The following is a 6235-nucleotide window of genomic DNA, read 5'->3' as shown; positions in this document are numbered from 1 at the left end:
GTGGCATAATCTTGGCTCACTGCAACTTCCACCTCCTAAGTTCAAGCGATTCTCCTGCCTCAGCCTCTCGATTAGCTGGGACTAGAGATGAACGCCACCATGCCCACCTTAATTTTTTTATTTGTTTTTAAGACGGGGTTTCACCATGTTGGTCAGGCTAGTCGTGAACTCAGGTGATCTGCCCACCTTGGCCTCCAAAGTACTTGGATTACAGGGGTGAGCCACCACATCCGACCATTTTTTTTGTTTTTTTAATTTTTAGTAGAGACGGGGTTCCACTATGTTGGCCAGGATGGTCTTGATCTCTTGACCTGGTGATCCGCCTGCCTTGGCCTCCCAAAGTGCTGGGATTACAAGTGTGAGCCACTGCGCCTGGTGGTTTTTATTCTTATGAACAAGGATGAGTCTTTCAAAACAATTTATGTAATCCTCCTTATTTGTCTTTCAAAACCTTTGTCTTTCTTTACCTCCCTGAATAATATCACATTTATTTCCATTGCTTTGCTCATTTCTTTTCTTTTTCTTTTTTTTTTTTTTTTTTTTTTTTGAGATGGAGTTTCACTCTTTTTACCCATGCTGGAGTGCAGTGGCACGATCTTGGCTCACCGCAACCTCCGCCTCCTGGGTTCAGGCAATTCTCCTGCCTCAGCCTCCTGAGTAGCTGAGATTACAGGCACAAGCCACCATGCCCAGCTAATTTTTTGTTTTTTTAGTAGAGATGGGGTTTCACCATCTTGACCAGGATGGTCTTGATCTCTTGACCTCGTCATCCACCCACCTCGGCCTCCCAAAGTGCTGGGATTACAGGCTTGAACCACCGCGCCCGGCCCCTTTTTTTTTTTTTATTTTTTAAGAGACAGGGTCTCTCTATGTTGCCGAGGCTGGAGTGCAGTGGCTCTTCAAAGGCGTGCACTACTGACCAGCACGGGAGTTTTGGCCTGCTCCGTTTTTGACCTGGGCCAGTTCACCCCTCCTTAGGCAACCTGGGGGTCCCCCAGTCCCAGGAGGTCACCATATTGATGCCAAACTTAGTGTGGACATCTGATGGGCATAGCGTACTACAGCCCAGAACTCCTAGGCTCAAGCGATCCTCCCACCTCAGCCTCTCAAGTAGCTGGGACTACAGGCACGTGCCACCATGCCCAGCTGCTTTGCTTATGTCATAATAATTTTTTTTTTCCACAGAGTCTCTTTCTTCATTAGGTAGACTATATATTTTGTTGCTATACAAGATGAGTGACCTGGTTTTATGTAGAGAAAAGGTCAAAAGGATCCAATTACTCACCAGGTGGGGGTGATATGAAGGTCATGGTTATTCTTTGTCATATCTGTACCTGCATCTTGCCAGTGGAAACCTACAGGTCACATTAGGCAGGCTTCCAAATTAACCGCCTGTGGAAGGTCTTATGATTGGCTCATATCCTGTCCCTAAGTAAAGAATCTGATTAGCCGGGTGTGGTGGCTCACGTCTATAATCCAAGCACTTTGGAGGCCAAGGTGGGTGGATCACCTGATGTCGGGAGTTCAAGACCAGCCTGACCAACATGGTGAAACCCCGTCTTTAAAGAAAAAATTATAAAATAAAATATTTAAAAGAATCTGATTATGAGTTCACAAGTGCCTCAAACTCTTCAAGTACTGATGAAGCCTTCACCTTCTGACAGTGAGGACGCTGATCTGATTCGGATCATGAAGTTTTGCTGGCTGTCTTGCAAGTAAATGTTCTAGCCTGTTATGTTGTCATCTAAAGCCAATAACTGTAACCTCCTTATTGCACCTTCCAATGAAAAATACAGAAATAAAACTCTATTGGATCCTTGCCAGGTCAATAAGACAAAAGAAAATTTTTAGAAAGCTGATATGAGGAGTCCCATTCCCTTCTTTTAACCTTTCTCACAAAAGCATTCCAACTTCTGACAGACGTTGGAACATACCCTGTTTGTCGGTGTGTGTCTTCCAGGTCAATCCTCACATTTAGCATTCAGTGAAGCTTTATTTATTTCTGCCTCAACAGCCTTGACTTCCATTGACACCAGGTTGCATGATAATGGTTTGAATTGGGGTGGGAAGAAAGAAATATTTCTATGAATTGTATAAAGTAATCCTGGCAGACCATCTCCATTGAAGAATAAATAGGTTCCTCTCCAAACATGCCCTGAGTATTGATGCATCCAATAAATAAAACTATTATTTATTGCATATAGTAGACCTATAGAGGCATTCTATTTGCCTCTAGAATTTCCAATGAACCTATATCTCATTTCAGTAAGTTCTCTGATTATATGGCAGAGAGTAACATGGTCATGTACTGATTCTATGTCTACTGGCATTCTAATTGCTACTAGAGCATTCCAGTATTCATAATGTGTGTCAGACCAAAGAGTGATTATAAGGGAGGCTGGGACACTACCTAGATAAGACCCAGTTACGCTAATGCTTCCTATGCATACAGATAAATTATCAGTAATGAAATCAACAAAAGTCATAGGCCACGCATTTACATCTATAGCTTCTTCTCAGTGCCAAGTCATTTGACTGAAAATATTAAGGCCGGGGGCAGTGGTTCAAGCCTGTAATCCCAGAACTTTGGGAGGCCGAGGTGGATGGATCATGAGATTGGGAGATGGAGACCATCCTGGCTAACACAGTGAAATCCTGAATCTACTAAAAATACAAAATATTAGCTGGGCACGGTGGCGGGTGCCTGTAGTCCCAGCTACTTGGGAAGCTGAGGCAGGAGAATTGCTTGAATCCAGAAGGCTGCAGTGAGCCAAGATCGCGCCACCCTACTCCAGCCTGGGCGACAGAGCGAGACTATCTCAAAAAAATAAAAAATAAAAAATAAAAAAAGAATGGACCAACTTGCTAAAGGAAGGATAACAAACCTTATCATGAAGTTAGCGTCCTCAATTGCTACCCAACTGTGTATGAGAGCAGGTCCTACCATTAGTTGTGACCCTTCCCATTCATCTAAATGACTCTGTAGCCAGCAATTGCTTTGGTAAGTGATAGTGGCTAAATTTTGAACAGGAGACTTTAGAAGGTGTTGGCTTTGAGTGCTGAAAGTACCTGACAAAATAAAATATAGGTTTGAGCATTTCGTGTTAATGCAAAATAAACCCAAGTCTCAGTCCAGGGAAGAAGATCGAATGGAGTCTTGTTCCATTGTCTGGGAAAATCTGTTTACTGTGTGATGGGGTCTGCTTCTAGGGAAGGTTTTTCCTTGGATGTCCTTAATTTTAAGTCACCTGGTATGGTCCCAGTGAATGATGCACATGGGCAGATTTCCCTTGGTGTCATTTCTAAAAGATGCAATCTCCCAACACTAGGGCATGGAGGTCTAACCATCATTGAAAGCCTCCTTCCCCTACTGGAAATATTCTTTGAACTACTGCGTCAAGGTCTTGCAGTACTGAGTCATATTGAGAGCAAGTCCTAGGTGCATAAAAGCTAATACTATGATACCATCTATTGAGAAAAGAAAAAGATTAGGCAAGGTGTGGTGGCACACGCCTGTAATCCCAGGACTTTGGAAGGCTGAGGTGCAGATCACCTGAGGTTGGGAGTTTGAGACCAGCCTGACCAACATGAGAAATTCTGTCTCTCCTAAAAGTACAAAAAAGTAGCCGGGAGTGGTGGTGCATGCCTGTGATCCCAGCTACTTGGGAGGCTGAGGCAGGAGAAATGCTTGAACCTGGGAGGCAGAGGTTGCAGTGAGTCACGATCACACCATTGCACTCCAGCCTGGGCACCCAGAGCAAAACTCTGTCTCAAAAAAAATGAAAAGAAAGAAGGTTTCTTTAGCTTTCTTATTTCAATTAGTTTGGGCATTGTGGCTAACGCCTATAATCCCAGCACTTTGGGAGGCTGAGGTGGTTGGATCATGAGGACAGGGTTTCTAAACCGGCCTGGCCAACATGGTAAAACCCTGTCTGTACTGAAAATACAAAAATTAGCGAGGTGTTGTGTGCACACCTGTACTCCCTGCTGCTCAGGAGGCTGAGGCAGGAGAATCACTTGAACCTGGGAGGCGGAGGTTGCAGTGAGCTGAGATCATGCCTTTGCGCTCTAGCCTGGGGAACTAGAACAAAACTCCATCTCAAAAAATATAAGATGAAGAATGCTGGGGATTCTGCTAAAAGAGAAAAGAAGAAAAAGATGCGTTTATTGAGCTAGCAGATGGTAGGCCCCATGCCCAGCCTTCAACGTGCATCATGTCATTGAATCTTACGGGGGTCTCATAAGCTGGGTGGGAATGCTTCCCCTGCAGGGCAACTGGCCTCTTACCTAAGGTTTCTGCCCAACATCAGGCCCTGATCCTCAGCAGGGTCCTTCACTTGGGTGCCCTTTGTGTAAAGTTCTTAGCACAGGGATGGTCACTTGTCATTTAGAGGCACTTGATCATTATCCACCCTCTGATGATGTGTGATTCCAAAGCACCCTGCGCTAGTCTTCCCTGATAGAGAAGGGAGGTGTTGTGGAAAGATCTCTCACCAATATGGCCCAGTTACACTGAAAAAGAATCACACTGTAATTGGAATGAGGAATAGAAATATTTTACAAGTGTTATGAAACCTCATCTCTACTGAAAATACAATAATTAGCTGGGCATGGTGGTACACGCCTTTAGTCCCAGCTACTCAGGAGGCTGAGGCAGAAGAATGGCTTTACCCTGGGAGGCAAAGATTGCAGTGAGCTGAGATCAAGCCACTGCACTCCAGGCACCAGAGTGAGACTCCAACTCAAAAAAAAAAAAAAAAAAAAAAAATGCTGGTCACTGTGTACACCTGTAATCCCAGCTGAGTTGGGCAGATATCGAGGTCAGGGGTTTTGAGACCAGCTGGGCCAACATTGTGAAACCCCGTCTCTACTAAAAATACAAAAATTAGCATGGTGGCTCATGCCTGTAATTCCAGCTACTTGACAGGCTGAGGCAGGAGAATTGCTTGAACCCGGGAAAGGGAGGTTGCAGTGAGCCAAAATTGCCACTGGACTCCAGCCTGGGCAATAGAGCGAGACTCCATCTCAATAAAATAAAGTATCCCAGCCTTTGGTTAGTTTAGCTCATTTTTGATTCAAGATAACATTTGTTTGTTCAACTTTTGGAGAGATGATAAGGTCGGTCAGGCGTGGTGGCTCAAGCGTGTAATCCCAGCACTTTGGGAGGCCGAGGCGGGTGGATCACGAGGTCGAGAGATCGAGACCATCCTGGTCAACATGGTGAAACCCCGTCTCCACTAAAAATACAAAAAATTAGGTGGGCGTGGTGGCTCGTGCCTGTAATCCCAACTACTCAGAAGGCTGAGGCAGGAGAATTGCCTGAACCCAGGAGGCGGAGGTTGTGGTGAGCCGAGATCGCGCCATTGCACTCCAGCCTGGGTAACAAGAGCGAAACTCCGTCTCAAAAAAAAAAAAAAAAAAAAAGAATGATAAGGTCATATTGCTGATTGTGTAAAATCTTATTTAACTCTGATAAACTGTTCAGCCAACGGAGTTTTCCTATCACTGGAGATTTCTCTAGGAATGCCCCATCAGAGAAATATTTTTTAGTGAGTTTTTTCGCTACTGTTGCAACAGTCTTTCTGTAAGGCAAAGCCTCCTTACATCCTGAAAACAGGCATACAATTGCAGGAATTTGATATCCCACTGAGCATGGCAATTGAAGGAAATCCACCTGCCGATCTTCAAATGCTCTAGCAGGTAGTAGAAATATACCACATGAAAGCTTATGAATCTTTTGGCTGTTGTGAGTTTCATTTGCCAGACACTGGTTATAATCCAAACGTACAGGTTAACACCAATCATCCCAGGCCGGGCGCAGTGGCTCACCCTTGTAATCCCAGCACTTTGGGAGGCAGAGGCAGGTGGATTACGAGGTAAGCAGTTCGAGACCAGCCTGACCAACATGGTGAAACTGTCTCTACTAAAAATAAAAAAAATTAGCTGGGCATGGTTCTGTACAACAGTAATCCCAGCTACTCAGAAGGCTGAGTCAGGAAAATTGCTTGAACCCGGGAGGCAGAGGTTACAGTGAGCTGAGATTGAGCCACTGCACTCCAGCCTGGGCGACAGAGCAAGACTCCATCTCAATTAAAAACAAACAAGCAAAAACCAATCATCCCAACACCTGTTTTCACAAATTCGACAATTTTTTCTACAACATGATGGACTGTGGAGTACAGAGCCTTTAATAGTGGCAACTTCAGGAACTCGGGAAGGATAAGGTGGCCATTGA

The sequence above is a fragment of the Saimiri boliviensis genome, chromosome 11 (genome assembly GCF_048565385.1).
Source record: "Saimiri boliviensis isolate mSaiBol1 chromosome 11, mSaiBol1.pri, whole genome shotgun sequence".
In the NCBI taxonomy this organism is placed as follows: Eukaryota; Metazoa; Chordata; class Mammalia; order Primates; family Cebidae; genus Saimiri; species Saimiri boliviensis.
The sequence above is the reverse complement of the archived record's forward strand: the minus strand, read 5'-3'. Positions refer to the sequence as shown.